Here is an 18,474-nt window from a genome sequence, read left to right as displayed (position 1 = left end):
AAAATAGTCTTTTTTTTTTTTTCCATTCACCTGAAGAGAAACTAGAACTACATCAACACCAAAACTCTCTTCTCAGGATTATTCATGCCCTGTCAATGCACAGATATGGGAGCTGCTGTCTGACATTTCAGAAAAGCATGAGAAGAAGAAAATCTGAGCTTCTGAGTCTGCATGTTATGTGCAGTCAGAAAGAATTAGCTCACCACAAAACAATCAACTTAAGAAACAGTTGCAAGATATCTCCCAAAGGTGTTAGAGAAAATAAAATAAAATAAAATAAAATAAAATAAAATAAAATAAAATAAAATAAAATAAAATAAAATAAAATAAAATAAATAATTTAAAAAAAAAAAAAGGAGGAAAAAGAAAAAGGGGGAGGAAAAAAATACCTAATCAGTGAACCACGGGCAAAGGCTAATGCATAAACAAAACAAACCAGGCACAAATAGATAACAAACAGGCTAGATCTGTCAGCATGATACTGCAGACCTCATCCTGCCTTTCCCTCTCCCCTCTCAGACACACACCAATGAGTGGTAGGGATAGTGATGTTCTTCAAGGCATTAGCTGTGTCAGTTATTTTGTCCAGTGGAAAGACTGACTCCACAATCAATTCCCTCTTTGTTTGGAAGCCCAGTTTTCTGTGCCTCTTGTGAAGGTTAATTATTTTATTGCCTATTTTTCCTGGCACAGAAGTTCTAGGGTTGACCCAGCTCATCCTTGTTCTTTCATTTGGTTTTCTCAGATCTGCTGACACTATGAGCATTCAAAAATTGAGTTCCTCTTAGCAGTCACTAACAGATTTGGTGCTTGTGATAGAACCTAAGGCACAATCTGGAGCTTGGGACAGGAGGAACAAAGCAAAGCATCCCAGTGTGCCTCCCTTCATGGCAGACAGCACAGCTCAACCCTGTGCAGTGGCAGATACACTCATGTACCTCCACCCAAGCCTGCCAGTGGCATGCAATTTCAGAAGCCACTTTACAACTCCTCATTGCACCTTTGATTGTTATGTGTGGGCATAAAAGATACAATGGAAAAACTTACTCATGGAAAATCATGAAATAATTGCCTCCCTCCATAGCCAGTCATTACTATGATAAACAAAATGAGCCGGTGATAATAACTCACCTTTACTCTTTGTTTGAGATATTAAATATTACATATGCCTTCTTTCCTTTTGAAACAGTATTTACGACTTGCTTGTGATTCACTGCAAATCTATGCCATTTTACATCAGAATAGCTCTACTGACTTCAGGAATGTTTTTTCCAGTTTGCATCTATGCTCAGATTTATTTTATTTAAATTACGTTGGTGCCTACCTACTCTTTGCAGCCAGATACAAGCAGATTATTGCATGGACTCTGCTTGCAAAACAAATACATTCACAATGATAATCTAGGTCATCAGTTTTAATCCAGCTGGTTTCTGCATGAAGCCCGTAACTTCTGATTGAACTATAGAATGTCTATGAAAGAGAAAATCAGTCTGTAAGGATTGAACAGATAGTCCACTGTCTCCTTTGATAAATTATGCTAATAGTCCATCACAGACTCACAGAATCACAGAATGTTAGGGATTGGATGGGAGCTCAAAAGATCATCTAGTCCAATTCCCCTGCTGGAGCACGAACACCTAGATGAGGTTACATAGGAATGCGTCCAGGTAGGTTTTGAATGTCTCCAGAGTAGGAGACTCCACAATCCCCCTGGCCAGCCTGTTCCAGTGTTCTGATGCCCTTACTGAGAAGAAGTTTCTCATTAAATTTAAGTGGAACCTCTTGTGTTCCAGTTTGAACCCATTACCCCTTGTCCTATCATTGGTTGTCACTGAGAAGAGCCTGGCTCCATCCTCATGACACTCACCCTTTATATATTTGTAAACATAAAAAATATAATAAGGTCACCCCTCAGTCTCCTCCAAGCTAAAGAGACCCAGCTCCCTCAGTCTTTCCTCATAAGGGAGATGCTCCACTCGCTTCATCATCTTCGTGGCTCTGAGCTGGACTCTTTCCAACAGTTCCCTGTTCTTCTTGAACTGACAGGCCCAGGCTTGCTTGATGTGTATCTGCAGCTCAGAGCTCTCTATCTTGGACAGACTTGTTTTTACCCTCTTGAGCTAGTTTATTTTACATTTGTTTTGAGGGTCAGCAACACCAGCATGAGGAAGAAGACCAGTGAATCCAGCCCAGCAGAATGCAGAAGGCAGAAGATGGTCTCAGCAACCTGAGTGCTGTCTGAACGGAGGATGGCAGGAAGGCCATGGTTGTATAATCTGGATGTTTCTTGGTAACTCAAGACTGATTCAACCAGCTTCCGTTTAGCAAGCAGATGATATCTGCCAGGATCTTTCATAGATAAGAGGTGGTTATATGTGATATGACAGTAATGTAACATAGGTGGCTATGGGAAGACATAAAAGGGAGTTACCCTATGCCTATGCCTTCTAACATGCTTTTTGGTGCCATCTTACATTACCCTTGTAGTAGGTACTTGTGGTACAGCTCTATGCTCTCACCTGCTTTGTATGGCAGACAGGACCACTTAAATCTACGCTGATGTATCAACAGGGAAACTGTGCATCACCTGGATGTGTTCCTGTGCAATCTGCTCCAGGTGAACCTGCTTTAGCAGGTGAGTTGGACTAGATGACCTCCAGACGCCACTTCCAACACCAACCATTCTGTAATTCTGTGATTTATCACCATGCCACATCAACCACCTCCTGAATTGTTGACTTTGCAGATATCCTGAACTTTCCATTCCCATGAACTCGCAGGGTACTGATATCATAGGCAAGTGAAAAAATGCTGACTCAATTCTCCCTCTTGTGATTTTATTAGAAAATACATGGGGAAGTAAGATAGAGGCAGCTCTTCCCCTTTCGACCATACCCCAAGTGAAATCTGCTTCCAGTGATGTTACACGTGACTTTTTAGTTCTGCATTTGTGTAATTCCTGCACGTCCAGCCACAAGGCAGCAACACACAACAGCAGCCAATTTACCCTGTTGTAATGACCTTAGGGAAGTATCTGACCCTCATTTGGGAACCTAAATACATAAGCAGGGCCTTGCTTTTCTTCACAATACCTCAAAATTTTGCTTCTAAACAGTTTTAACTTGTTTCTTTTCAGCCTTCCTTCTGCCTCTTCCTAAACCTTGAGACAAACACAAAAGATAATATTTTATTGAAAACAGGAAAATTAAACTAAATTACTATACACACCATCATTTTTTTCATTCATATATAGGTAGAATGTGTTTCACTAGAAGGCAAATACAATATAAACAACTGGAACAAGATGGCAGATTAAATCAGTTTTGACTGTTGACATCCTTGAAGTTTACCTTTCACACTCTAGTTCATTGACCAAACCTAACATGATGTTTATGCAGATTATTTGTTAGACTATGACTGATTTAACTAAAAGCATTTTCTAAGATGATTTGAGCCAGAAGTCTTACATCACAAAAACAACAACTTATAATCATCATTCACAATACCAAGTATATCCAGATTGTTCAATACACACTGATAAACTCTTATCGCACATCAATAGGTAATGTTGTTATGAACTCCTGACTTCAACACTATCTACAAGAACCCCAGCTTGTTTAAAACCTAGAGGAAGCAGCATGCAGTGTAAACAAAGATGATGTTTGAGTATCAATATTTAATGAAAATGTAAAACCTGCCAAGTCTCAGATCAATGTATTTTTTTTCCAGCTAAAAAGGAGTTGCTATTCAGGTGCTGAGTACCAAGTCTCAGATCTCGATCTTGTTCATTTTGGTTTCATGAACAGATGGAAGAAAGCATTTTTAAGTCCTCTTCCACTACCAGAATAAAGAAAAGAGGGAGAAGAATTGGTACTGCCCAGCAATTTTAAACACAAATATGTTGAAATTGATGTTTGATATGTGACTCATTCCAAAAGGAAATAACAGAAGAGAAAGCCACTAAAATGACAGATAACTGAAGGAATAGAGATTCTGAGGTGGGGGGGAAACAACCTGATAGAACTGGAAAACTTCAGGTGACCCTTTCTGTCCCTACACATAGCTTTGGATTCTCTCTTCATTTCCTTTGTTCTCCTACCTCTATCAACTTCTACACGCTTTAATGTTGTTTCCTATGTTTGGAAGTCTCCCACTCATTTTCAGTCAAGCATCTTTCTTCGCTTTCAAGCCCCATTTAAAACCTACTACGTGACTGCACCTTTAGTAACCTACACAGTCTTTGTTCATGCCTTCCTCTTCCTGAACTTTCTTCATGTTCTGTGTTGTCCAGAGCTGACCTTTGGAAAATCTTTGTGCTTGGAACAATGTTTAATTTTTGTTTGGTTTGGGTTTTTGGCAAAGCATGGAACTAAAAAACAAACAAACAAACAAACAAACAAACAGGTTTTCAGCCTTCTAGGGTTGTTGGGGGTTTCTTGTGGAAGCATTCTGCTGCTCACAGCATCTTCCTAAGATATGCTGCTATGTCAATAAGGGAGGAAGGGAAGTCAACTGGTGCACATTTTTTACAGGTACAGTATCCATTCATCCAGACTAGCTAGTGACTTGTATTACCGCTTCTTCTCCATTGTTTTCCAATAAGTTTATTTCAGGATGGGAAAACTGGCATCAGCTACCCTGTGGTCTTATCAAAGCCTTCACACAGCCTATGAAAAATAGGTTCCCTGCTTCTTCCATACCCTTGTCAGTCTTCTACACCATGTAAGGGAGAATAAAATTTGCCCCTTTCTCCTCTTCCTTCCTTCTATTTTTATAGCACAGTTGAGATAATACCTAAAATGTGTTGCAAGAAATTAAATACTGCTTTAGTATCCCACAAAGCATGCTTAGAACTTGTCTGTTTTCAATCATTCCACTAAATTTAGTCAGAACACAAAAATACATAGAATAAGGGAAACAATGACACCATATATGGTGGTGGGAACTTACCAACAAATAAAACTTGAAGAAAAAAAAAACAAGAAAAAGACAAATCTACAGTACTTTGAACTTGGCAGACTAGCAATGCAAAAGGTCAGTGACAAATAATTTCTGTGTAGACTAAATCTCCATTTTTAGGAATGTTATCCTAAAACTTGAAAGGCAAATGCCAGTTGAAATGAACTAAGAGTTTCCCCAAGAATTTCACTTAACAAGCAAGAATGAAGTCCAGACAAGACATTAAAGGTTACACTCTTGTAATTCTATGACAAAATGTAGTTTGAAATACATACAAATAACCTAAAGGAAACTAAAGCTTAAAATAACATTGATAAATACATGAATATTTTAAAAATATTAAATATGCAGTGAAGGCAAGACAAAACCAAGATAAATATAGAAGACAGCCAAGGTGTCACCAAAATAGCCAAGGGCCTCCATTAAGCTTTCCATTAAGGCATACTAAAAGGCAGTGTGAAGTTTTTCAGGTGGAAAACCTCTTTTTTCTCTGGCTCTCAAAAATATGTTTTCTACTTTGCAGTGTAATGTATATTGAAAAGTATACATGATTTACAGTGCAAAGCACCCTATATGAACATTCATAAGGTCAGAATGTGATTCATGTCACAGAAGCTGAGAATTTGACCCAATGAACACAAATAAAAAGTTTTAGGAGACTATCTACAATTTAATATTGTGAAAATGTGTTCTGATCCAACTGAAGTACAAAGGACTATATTGATGTAGTCTGATTTATGATCTAGACTAAAGTTAGAAAGAAAAGTTCATTTACTGGTGTTAACTGGGGGGAAAAAAAAAAAAAAAGTCATGTATGTTCAATTTTTACTCTGATATAACAGAAGATTTTTCTTACATCATTGATGGCAATTCTTCCCAAAGAGCAGCCTCCTGTCTGGACCAAGATTATGAGCAAGTTTTCTCCAAGGCCCACCACAACACCTCTTGCATTCTTGCAGAGCATCCTGTACTTCTTATCATCATCCCAGCTCTTGGGGACCAGCAAAAATGTGTTACTACATCTCCAGGATGCAAAGGCAGAGCACAGCCAGCCCAGTGGAAGCAGAGTGGACGCTCTGCACTCTGGGAACAGGCTTCAGTAAAAAATGAACAAGAAGTCATGGCAACACCGAAAATCTTGACTGATTCATCTCTCCTACTATAAGCTGGGAGCCATAGAATAAACAGAGCACAGACAACCTCTAACATTTTAATCAGTGTTGATTAGGCCTACTCTAAATACATAACAATGTTGAAAACGCTAGCAGCCTTGTTTACTTGAAGGCCCTAAATGCTGCCAGCACCTGAGGACCAAACCGTCTCTTAACAGCACTGGGATAGGTTTGCAGAATTTTCCTGTGTCAATGAGAGTCAGATCTCTAGAGATGTAGAAGCCATCTCCGTCAAGCAACATCTGCTGCCAAGCTGGAGAAGAGATAACAGAACCTGCAGACCTTTCCTTTAGATTAGACTGTGTCTTCTCTCAGCTTTATTTGGGTTTTGAATGCAACACTTACAATCTATTTATATAAACAGCAAGAAAACGACTACCTTATCCCAATTAGTAGCTATCTAATAGAATATTTTTTAAAAAAATCTCATTAGAATAACAGAAGAAAGCCTATTCCACTTCTGGAAAACGCAGGGCAAAGAAAGCCTCACATCTTCTGTGAGAAAAATGGATTAATTCAAGAACTGAAGCACACCAAGCAGAAGAAGCTCTCCTTATCAGCTTGGGAGAAGGGTCACAACAGATGTTCAAGTGCCCACCAGAGCTGCTGGTACCCTGAATGTGGCCTCGCCTGGGCAAACATTGTTTCCACAAAATGACTTTTCTTTCTCATCTTTCATCAGATGAGGCTGAAAAAGCCCAACTCAGAATATCCTACCAGTTGATCTTCAGACTTTCACCAGGAAGTAACAGGTTGGAATTTCCTACAGAAGGAAGTCAGACTTGTGTGCCCCATCTAACAAGTGAGAGATTTAACCACCAGCATCACAATGGGAGTTTAGTTTAGGTTTTCTTTAGCTGGTGTTCTCTGAATACATGCAGTGGGTTATCTGAATATTCACACCTTGGAAGCAGATGCCTAATTTGTGCATTTCAATGACTCTTTCAGCCCTGTGAATTTGTCAGTGCCTCTGAGCACCCTCAGGTCAGACCTATGCCCACTTGGGGAACTCTACTGGTATTAATACAAACCGACCAATCTCAACACAGGTCTCAGGGGATGCCAGGTTTGAAGTTCCATATTTTTGAATTAATTACCTACTTTTGTAGCCTATAAATAACACTTCAGTATATATTAACTTTCCAGACTCCACAGGAACAGGGTTAGCCTCTGGGGAAGGTTGTGTGGATCTTCTAGGATGAAACTAGACTCTGCTAGATTGAAGCTCAGGTATATACAATGTAAATGGCTGCTAGGTTTTTGTTGAGGGTCAATATTAGGGTCAAATGAACTATCAGTAAAGACACATATAGATATACGCTTTTCTGGATCTAGGTTCAGGTAACGCAAAGAAAGGGATCTAGTTGAAATATTTTTTTTGCATAAGATGATCATTATTGCAAGTCTATTTCAATTCTGTCACACTATATATTGTATAATATGTCATATAAGGTAATGTAACAGTTTCTTAAGTTTGAGATTTTCAATTCATGGTCTACATGTTCTGCATAAGCTGTTACCAGTATCTTTAACAGGTGGCAAAGAAAACTGCTTATTGACAGTCAGCTTAAACTGACTATGCAAGACCTACACTGCCAGTAGAGCCAAGAGCACAAACAGAAGCTGAAACCGTTTCACATGGGTGACTGCTTTAGATCACAGGCAGGAAGATACGCTCAATCTGACATTCCAAAATCCACTTAAAAGGAGTTCTGACTGCAATTGCTGAAGCTCAGAGTATTTATTAAATCCTCTGTGCAGATAAGAGTGTCTACCCAAAGCAAGTATTTTTAAGCATGATTACTAATGAGATTGCCATGAAACTTCTAAGCACAAAGAAATTAAAGTCAATCAATGCAGAGATGCCTAATTAGAACACGTTTCCTTAATTAAAACTTGCATATTAAGACTAGTTTTACAAGCAATTTGATCTTCCAGAAAAGGCTACTGGTAGACTAAAGCATTTTTGACAGTCAAGATGGATAGTTTCTGGCCCTATCCATTTTGTCAGGCATGCAACCATGTGCAGAATGGCCAACAAGGCTTTGTGCTTTCCTTACCTCACCTAGAAATTACATCTAAAACAGGTTTCATTTTCTTTGCACTTCTATACTGGTCCTATTCAGTGATCTCAGTTATTGTGTTCATTCTGCCTCTAAGTTGTAAATAAGGAGTGTGTCATCCCCCTCCAATCTGCTATTTCAGCCAAATTTTTGTTTGAGAGCTCAGTCTTCACCTTCTTCTTCAGGATCCAAATTTTAGGTTTTTTTCTTTCCCACCAGTACATAAATATGTCACAGCTATTCAACTTTAAGTTACACTAATCTAAAAGTAAATAGGTCCTATTACAAAAATGGACAAAACATTGAAGAAAAATACATTCATCATTATATTTTTTTTATCAATGTGACAAATGTCTCATTATTTTATCATTGCATGTGCCATCTTACATCTCAAACTATTTTTTTCAGGGTTTCATGTTCAAAACAGCATTACATTTGCTTTACTATCAAGTAACTGGAGGAGGCTATGCAGTCTTGGTGTATTGACCTTGACGTCCTAAAGACTTTATTCCTCTTTAAATGTTTACATATTTGAACTGTGATAGTTTGCCTAACTTTCTGTAAGTCATTTCTTAAGGCACTTAAGCTGCTGACATACTTCTTGTGAGTCATTTACACACAGTCACAGAGGAGCAGACCCTTGACAGAGAAGATACCACAAGAAGATAACCTGTGTTGTCACTGCTGTAACACCTAATATAGCACCCAGTTGTGGACACTCTCATGTGACTGCAGAGATTCAGTTACTGACCCCATTTTGAGACATCCACCATCTGGATGAAAACCAAGTGCTACTTTCACTTTGAGAACATATAGACCAACTATCTAACATTTCTTCTAAGATCCAAACCCACAATGTGGCTATGTCTATGTAGAAGCCAGTTCCAGCTACCACCATAAGCTAGACATACCTTTCCTGAGAAAAAAAAACAAAAACAAAAAAAAAAAAAAACAACAACAACAACAAGAAAAAACACCACATGATAATGATGAGAAAATGCACTTCTGCACGACCTTTTCAAGCATACAGTTTCATTTACTCCAAGGAGAAAACAAAGACAGTCAGAGATTGCTTTATAAGTAGCAGGTCTAAATACAGGACTTCTAAGCCCATTCATCTTGAAAGCTCTGATGGCCCAGCAGTCAGCAAGAAGACAGGAATATTTGCTCTTCCTTCAAACTGCAGACAATTTCTCCTTAGATAGCATGTCAAAAATGAAAAGGCATATGCATTTACTTTAGCTCCTTCCATTCCAAACCTTCCAGTCTGCCTGTCAGACAAGACCCATCAGATGACTATAAAACTCTGTTGGACAAATCTGTGACCAAGTGATCTGTACAATTATACTTTATTTCATAGAAACTATTTCCTTCCTCTATGACTATGATGTTTCAGTTAGCAAAACAAAAACAAACCAACCTATAGAGAGAATTACACTGAAATTTTAATTCACTAAAAAAGTGAAACACCATGGGAGAACAGAGTCACAGTCTGCAACTGACTTGTGTATGCCTTATAACATCAACCGGTAGCTATCAACTCTATATAGCTATATATATAAATCATCACAGATGTGGTGTGCTTATGTATTTGTGTTTGAAAAGCAAATGCAGAAAACAACAACAACAACAAAATACGTAACTATTGGACATATTAGTATAAAAGTGAGATCTCAAAAGGAATTTCATAAGCCAAATGACAGAAGCAGCAGCATATATGGTACCGTGAGAGTTCTCGTAAAGGAGGACTGCTTATCCAATTTAACTGCTCTGTTGCACCTTGTAGAGGAACTGTCAACCAACCTTCCTTTCTTTAAAAACTGTAGGAAAGGTAAAAGAAGACACAGCATTCTTGCAATGGTGAAGAATGTGCAGATCCAAGCTGCTTATGCTTTTCCCAGGAAACTGATCTTAGTATTGCTGTGAAATAACAAAAATGCAGAAGAATTTGGGAAATGACAAGCAACCAAGCACACAAAGTAGCCCTCTTTGATTTGTAATCCCTCTATCTAGATGAATAGGAATACCTAACATCAGAATAGGCTTTAAAAAGTAGGTTGGTAAACGTAAAGTTATCTTGCTCAAGAATTAGGAATGCAGAACTCAGAATGAGCCATGTTATCCTTCAGAAGAAAAGTACAAGGGTTTTGCCTGCCATGCTATCAATAAAATATTGTCCAATTTTGTAGAGTTATTTGTGAAGTTATTTTTAGCACATTGCAGTGAGAAATATATTTAATTGTCACTAAACTATTGTTTCCATGGAAATTTTCTCACTAAATTCCTGTTTTATTTCCCCTTGCACAGAAGAACAATTATTTTAACATCTAGTTATATAGTTACAACAATTCAGAAATTTTACTGAATTCCTTAGGGGTTCTATGGACAGAGAAGGAAAGAAGGAGGAAAAGAGAAAGGGGGAAAGATTAGAGGGAAAGGAGAAAGGCAGGAAAAGAAGAAGAAGAAATGGAGGGAGGCCTTCTGCTTCTGAATACAACTGATTAAGCTCCAACAGCCTTCTGTAATATCCTTAGATTTTCAAATGAATAAATAACTAAATAAATAACTAAATAAATAAATAAAAGCACAGCTGTGTCTATAACTGGGCAGTCTTCTCTGGCTTCTCTGTCCGAAAGCTATACATGGAGAATAACTGAGTTGGAATTTAAAAAGCTAGCAAGGAGGCAGTGGCTCGAAGAAAACATTGAGCCAAGTAAGCAATGAGATCCTGATATTCAGGAAAATACAGAAATTAAAAGTGAAACCTTAAAGACAGGAAGGTCACAGAACTAATATAGGGCATACCAAGCAGATCTTTATGTAAAGGCTTGATCCTTTTCCTCCTTAATCTGGTTTTGTTTACTGAGGCTATAAAATCCTGCAGGTTGAAACTTCCTAAAACCATGGATTTCAAGTACCTGCTGTGTCTTGAAGAGCAAAAAGTGATTGTACTGGCGTGGTTCAACAGCCTCAGCAGAGAATAAGGATTCCTTTGTCATACTCTATTCTAAAAGCAGGGAGAAGAAAACTCCTTATTGCAGCCAGAACTATGTGGTTAGCATCTCAAACACTGGTGTGCACCAGGCTAAATGAGGGGATGAGTCTGCCGCTTGCCAGGTGTGCAGCCCTGAAGGAACGAGTCACGTTCCCTCGGATGTACCAATCAGTCAGACTGCACCTTCCGCAACTGGAATGCTGGGGCAAGGGTGGAAACTTACACCTGGAAATATTTTCAATGCCCTAAAACAGAGGAATGTTACATAGAGAAAACAACTATATCAGACCAAGGTTACACAAGCTATCAGAGGATACATTTTACTAGCTGCAAGTTCTTAACATTTCCTGTGCTGAAGTGCTTCAACACAGATGTGCTTTTTGTATTTCTTTTTTTTACCCGAAACCACCCATCACACAAGACACTTTATTTAAAATGTGATCTAAAAGGCTTTCCAACAAGACCTATTAGAAGTTTGATAATTCAGAAAACTGACTGAGAAAGTATGGCTTTTTTTTTTTCAAATTAGCAAGGAAAGGAAACAAGAAATTAAATGAACTGAAGAGAATATATCATAAAACAAGAAACTCAAGAAGTGCTATTTAAATTGGAAATAATATTTCACAAGTAAAGAGTAACTGTCCTAAACTGTGTGTAATAAAAGTACTAAAGTCTCCTGAGTGAGACTTCTTTTCTTTTTTTCATTTGTTCTCTATTTTAGATATATGATGACAAGTGCCAGGGCCAGTGTTGTTCGTGTGGAAATTATAAAGTGTGCTGATTAGTTAAGCATGTAATAATGAGCTTATGAATTCCCTACACACTGATAGAAGTCTAGGTGTCTGAAAAAGAGAAAACAACATTGCGAAGATGTGGCTGTGACTTTTCCCTTCAGCTTCTTCTTTCATTTATTTTTTTTTCCTGTGTTAACTGAACATATGGAGATTAATTTAAGTGTGGGAGTGACAGTGTGGATGTCTAATTAATTGCTCTAGAAAATAAAAAATGTTTCTGCCTTACTCATAAGGGCCATTTGGCTGAACTGGTGTCTTATATTATCAAAATCTGGATGCAATATGCAGTATTTGCTGTGAAAACTGAACAAAAGGCAGAAAAACTTAGTTAAGAACCTCGCTTAGCCATTATCCAGGATTTCAAGCTGGAGTGGGTAAGCTGTTCTATCACGTATGTGTGTTGCTTTTTGCTTGTCAGCTACTGAAGAACTACAAACATGAATCAGTACATGTAAAAGAGTGATGATTTTTTAAATAAACCAAATGGTATAGTCACATAGACATACAGGCAAGTTTTTCTTCTCACCTTCAGTAGAGGATTTTTTCAGAAGATGTAATGTTGAAACAGAATATGAGTTGTTTCCCTCATATGTCTCAGATAGGTAGATACTGGTTTTACATTTCTAAGATTTTGGTCTCAATGCTTTGTTAATTCTGACTTTATTTTTCCCTGCCACCAGATTCCCCATAGCATAAACAATCTGGCGGATAATTTTTAGCAAAGAACTTCCCGAAAGCACTTCAGTGCCATGTTTCCTACACTACAGGGTTTTTTTTTCTGAAGAAGAACTGATGGATATCGTCATTACATTGTGTGCGAGACCCCTCTTCCAAGGGTAATATGATCAAAGGAATTTCAAGCTGTTAAGTGAGAATAAGGTGTTTCATGGATAAAGCAGCTCCAAAAACAACAAACCAGGAGAGAGTGTCTCTGAAAAACATAACCAAAATATTCAGCAGTCTCTGTCAGGTAGACTGTGACGTTGATGTAAAAATTCGGTTGCACCACAGCACTTCAGACCATTAAACGAGCGGTGCCTGATTGCAGATTTGATGAGTATATACTGTACTACAGACAGAACTCTTGAATGACTACATAAATTAGTATTGAGAGACCACATAGCTTAGCAGTGAAAGACCATGTAAGTTAAAAAATAAGTCAGCTACACTTAAAGGAAGACAACCACCCATCAAAAATAAAAACTTGAATTCTTCTCATCTTTATCCTGCAGGGTCATGACCATCACAGGTTTATGCTGGCTATGAAAGACAATTTATATCCTGTTCAAGTCTTTAGAGGCAACATTATTTTTTCTTCTGTGTTTTTTTTGTTTTCAAAGGACATTACTGAACAAATCAAATGACTTGAACCTGACATCAAACATCCAGAGTTCAGGAGAACACTTAAGTGTGCATTAAATAAGAGGATAAAAGAGTGTGATGAAAAGGCAAATAGTTTCACTTAATAACTGGCAGCAATTCTGTGGACAAAAAGAAAAGGATATAATATATCATCAAAATCTTTTGTATGGGTAAAGCAAATTGTTTAATTGCAAGGTAATACTATCATTAAATATGGAGTAGCAATTTTATAAAACTATATTCATAAAAATATATCCCTGTTATTATCTTGTAAAATGAAATTTAATGACTCAACAATGTATGAAAATTAAAGTGCACCGAAGAATAACAAACATTTATTTGTAGATTAGATTTTATCTTCAAAAATCAGGATTGTAAACTTTATTAGGGAAATTAGAATTTTAAGATTTAAAGAACCAATCTTATACATGGTCGATGTATATTTTCTTTCAGTATATCATCTGTTTCTCAGAGCAATATTAAACCCTTTGTTAGGATAAATATTAACTATAGAGGAAATCCAATATCAGGGAAGGCAAGAAAAAAATCTGAATACCTTTTCCCCAGTTGTTCTTTGGACTGGTAGAAGCTTGATTCTGTCATGCTTATTCTGGGTTAATACTGCTTTATTTATTTACCTACTAAACTGGTAGTACCTGACACTCAGTGAATAAGTTTTTCTCAAACGTATTGCATTGGTAGTTCATTAGAAGGCTGTTCCATTTTTAACCACAATAAAAAGTTAACATATTGTCTTCTCCATGTACACAAGCATTATTATAGCTCCTTTGAATCCTCATGAAACTTTGATATATCTCCCATGGTTTGCAAAAATATCATCTTTTACTCCTACTAAAAATTATTTATCAGAAGATATATAGTATGTAGCAAAATACAGAAACTATTCTGTGATTGTTGTATTAATTAAACAGATCCTCCAGTCTTCAAATAAATGTATGTGATTTAGAGAAAACAATGGAAAAGCAAGCCAAAAATAGAGAACAAATAGGCATTATCAGGAAGGAAGAAGTATTGTATAAGAAGCATAGGGAAGACTCATGAGTCATGCTTAAAAACAAAATAAAACATAAAAGAACTTGTGTAACTAAAGCCAAGTGGAAGCAGACCATGCCATTGATGTTTATATAGATTATGGTATAAAAATGCAATATCTGACTTAGACACTAAAAAAATGTATCTTTGAAACATAATTTAGATAAATTTGGATTTATTACATCTGTTATTTCACTGGTGGTTCAAAATACTGATTAAAAGAATTGGAATACAGGTGAATGCATTTTATATGATCAATTATTTGTATTTTTGTGCTCGGTTAGTTTTCAGTTCCTGTAGACTGGCAGGATACCTCTAAAGACAGCCCTGAAAAATAGGAGAGAGCTGGATTCTACCAGTCTGTGAATGAATATCTAACACATAATGACTCAGAGGCCCATGTCTGAGATCCGATACACCTCTGATTTCACCTGACTCTGAAGGACTAATAAATGTCTTTCTACTATAATAGGTCAACATATATAAAGTGGCATCTGAGTAGGGGTGTGTGGAACCAGGACTTGTTGCTTGATTTTCTTCCTTCCTCCCTCCCTTATACAATCTCATAAAAGAGGTGAACACTCAGCAAAGTCATTCATTCTTTCCACACAGTGAGACATAGGTAAAAACTGGGAAAAGTTGAACAGCAAAATAAATTGGACCTGCCCAGTGATTTCTGTTTTAAAAATACTTGCTAATCCTTGTAACCCTGCTGAAAATGACACACACTATGAGGCTTCAGACCAGATACTTCTTTGATGTATTTCAGGAGTGCAATAAAGTTGGCCTATATTAAGAAAAAAAAAACTTTCAGTATTCTCACAACAATGAAAAACAAGTGCACATGTTTAAATTTTCAAAGGAACAGATTGGAGTTCTGGCAAGTGTTTTTTTAATATTTCAGATGGAAAACAATGACTATGCTGAGAGAGATACAGAAACTCCCTGATACAACACAAGCAATATATTTTCATGAGCTCCTTTAGGCAGTTTATGTCCTAAACCTGCAAAGGCATGCACAAGTTTAAGTTAATCTACGTGCATGTTTCTGTCTGGAGCTTGCAACAGAACAATAAAAAACCCTCATGTAATATAGGCAAGAGATATATTTTCTACTCATTATTTTCTCTCGCTTAATTTCATTCATTTTTGTCAACAATAAACCAAAAAACAAAATAAGAATACATTCCAATGTGCAGAACACATTGAAGGAGAAAATAGAGATGTTGTCATAAGGTATTTAAAAATCCTACCTCTCAACCTCAAAACAAAAAATTCTGAGGGAAGGCAAAAAAATTATCTGTGTTCTTACCTGTCTCAGCATTATGTCAACAATGAGAAACTCCACACACCAAAAGTACTGCAATATGGGATAAGAGTGTTGTAGCATCATCTCTGAATTTCCCAGCTTTATGCATTTAAGAAGGGCACTTTATTTTAGCTGTGCTCATCTGCCAATTTAATGTTTCACATCGTTTTTTATCTAATTTAGAAAAAAGATCAGGGGAAAACCTCTTGTCTGTACCACACTACCTGTTTTTTGGCTTTGGAGGTCTTAATTAACTCTTTCTAGTTTCATTTCTCATAGTTAATTTCCATTATTTTCCACAAGAGTTCTGTTTAATTTTTTTAAATAAGACCAAATTTTATATGGTTCCCGTATAAAACTATCAGAACTTCTAACTTTTTTCAAAATGGATATTTTTGCTTGTCTTCTCAGTAAAATTAAAATGGATGGAGATATGTATAAAGAATCAGTAATAAGGAAAGGAACGATTTTGTTTAAGGTAGCAAGCTGGATTTTCTAATATCAGCAGAATTTATGGACACTTTACTGTTGGTTTATAATTTTTAAATTGTTATTATTTTTGCTAAATACTGGTTTAGATTATAAGCTGGATACATTTTTAGATTAGAGTTTCCTTCTAAAGGAAGTTTGCTTCAAGCATATGTATATTTTTGTATTTCTTTAGAAACACTAACACTATATTTTTAAAGGGCATTTTCAACACCTTTCTGAGTGCTAACATTTCCCTGCACTTCAGCAGAGCATCGTGGACTTCAATGGAACCACTTAAATGTGGGAGACAGACAAACATATAGTGATTAGAAAGATAAGAGCTCAAGTCACAGTGCCACTCAAGTCTCAGTGTCATTTTCAAAATAGGCTGTAATAGTGCTGGCAATTTGACACTGTGTCTCAAATTTTATTCTTAAAAGACTCCTTGCACTATATCCAGTATGGGCCTTACACTCATTTTCTTCCTATGTCTGACTGGTCTAGCAACAGATTGTACAGTCTCAGGGAGTCATGAAATCATAGAACAGTTTGGGTTGGAAGGGATCTTCCGTGATCAGCTAGCCCAACCCCCCTGCAATGAGCAGGGACATCTTCAACTAGATCAGGTTACTCAGAGCCCCATCGAGCCTGACCTTGAATGTTTCCAGGGATGGGGCATCTGCCACCTCTCTGGGAAACTCATGCCAGTGTTTTACCACCCTCATTGTAAAAAATTTATTCCTCATGTCTGGCCTGAACTCCCCCTCCTTTAATTAAAAAAAAAAAAAAAACAAACACATTACCCCTTGTACTGTGGTAACATGCCCGTCTAAAAAGTCTGTCCCCACCTAATTTAGTCTAAACTGAGTCTATCAGGACCATGACCTACCAGCTCAGTGGAATTCAAGCCAGGAGTCATGTCCTGCAAGCCTTCTGCATGCCAATGTCCCTTTCCTTAAAGATGGCTCCACTGGACTCTAACATACTTCATTCACGTCATTACTTAAAATCATGTCATTTACTTCATAGAGATTATTCATCTCTAGTTTCCACACTTTAATTACAAAAGGTTGTTAGCAAAAGTTGCACTAATGAAACAATTGGCATTCATTAAAAATCACTGGCAATAGACAGTTTTAAAACCTGGTTCTCCTAGCGTATTTTTCTACTTTTGGCTTCTTGGCAAACATCAAAAGTAATGGCTGGTAGATTAAGAGAGTCCAGAAAATCAAGCAGTCTAAAAGAGAAGTTCATCTCACATACCCACTGTTAACTTTCTACAACTTCACCCTTGTTTGCCTCCAGAATTAAAGGAGATACATAGACAACTGAAGAATTATCCTAAACATTAAACTTAGAATGACATAGATTGCCTTCTGGAGGCTGCAGCTTCTCACCATTGAGTACAAAAGGAGTCTAGGGTTACTAGAACAGATCTAGATATGTCGCTTTCACATGTCCATATGAGGACAAATGAATCCCACCCTACTACTAAGAGGAGGAATACCACACACCAACAGCATGAACTGCAAATTCACCATCTGATGCATTAATTCCATGGGATGTTTTTGGGGTTTGGTTTGGTTTGTTTGGCAGGAAGTGTGGGAAAGATGTTATTCGAGGAAAAAAAAAAAAAAAAAAAAAAAGGCTGAACTGAAGGAAAAGTGAAGGAGAGAGTACATGAAAGGAAAAGAAGCAAAGAGAGTTATGCAAAGGAACCAAGCGGGTAAAAGAGTGTGGCTCAGCACTTCGGCATAGGGCTGGGCAAGTCCTAATGAAAGACCTCCAGAAGTTCCCAAATGCCTACCTCAGGTGTTTCTGAAACCACACTATGATGAGACTGAATCCTTGATTAGTTCATCTCTGCATTTTCTCTATGTACAGCACATAAATATGAACACTCGGGTCATCTTCATTATAAAAGTCTTCCCCCTCGTATTTTTAGCCCATAGGAGACAATGGGGAGAGGTGATTCTAGCTGAGCTTGATTTAAACCTCCCACACTCCAGTGCCATTACAAGTTCTTCTGCAGCAACCTGTAGAGCAAGTATTCCTGTAGAGACTGATTACAATAAGTAAATATGTGTTTTTAATGCATATAGCCAAAAACTGCATGAATGTGCTAGGATAGTGGCTCTCAGGTGATTTGGACCAGTGGATTATTACCAGCCCTTAACATTTTTAAAGACCATTACATATGCTATCAAGGGTATATCATACATTTACTCTTCAGTAGAGACCCACAGATCAGATGTAGGCCCTTGCTAGTACCCTGGGGGACTGCTCTGAGCACAGG

The sequence above is a fragment of the Columba livia genome, chromosome 1, assembly GCF_036013475.1.
Source record: "Columba livia isolate bColLiv1 breed racing homer chromosome 1, bColLiv1.pat.W.v2, whole genome shotgun sequence".
NCBI classification, from domain to species: Eukaryota; Metazoa; Chordata; class Aves; order Columbiformes; family Columbidae; genus Columba; species Columba livia.
This window is presented reverse-complemented; position numbering follows the sequence as displayed.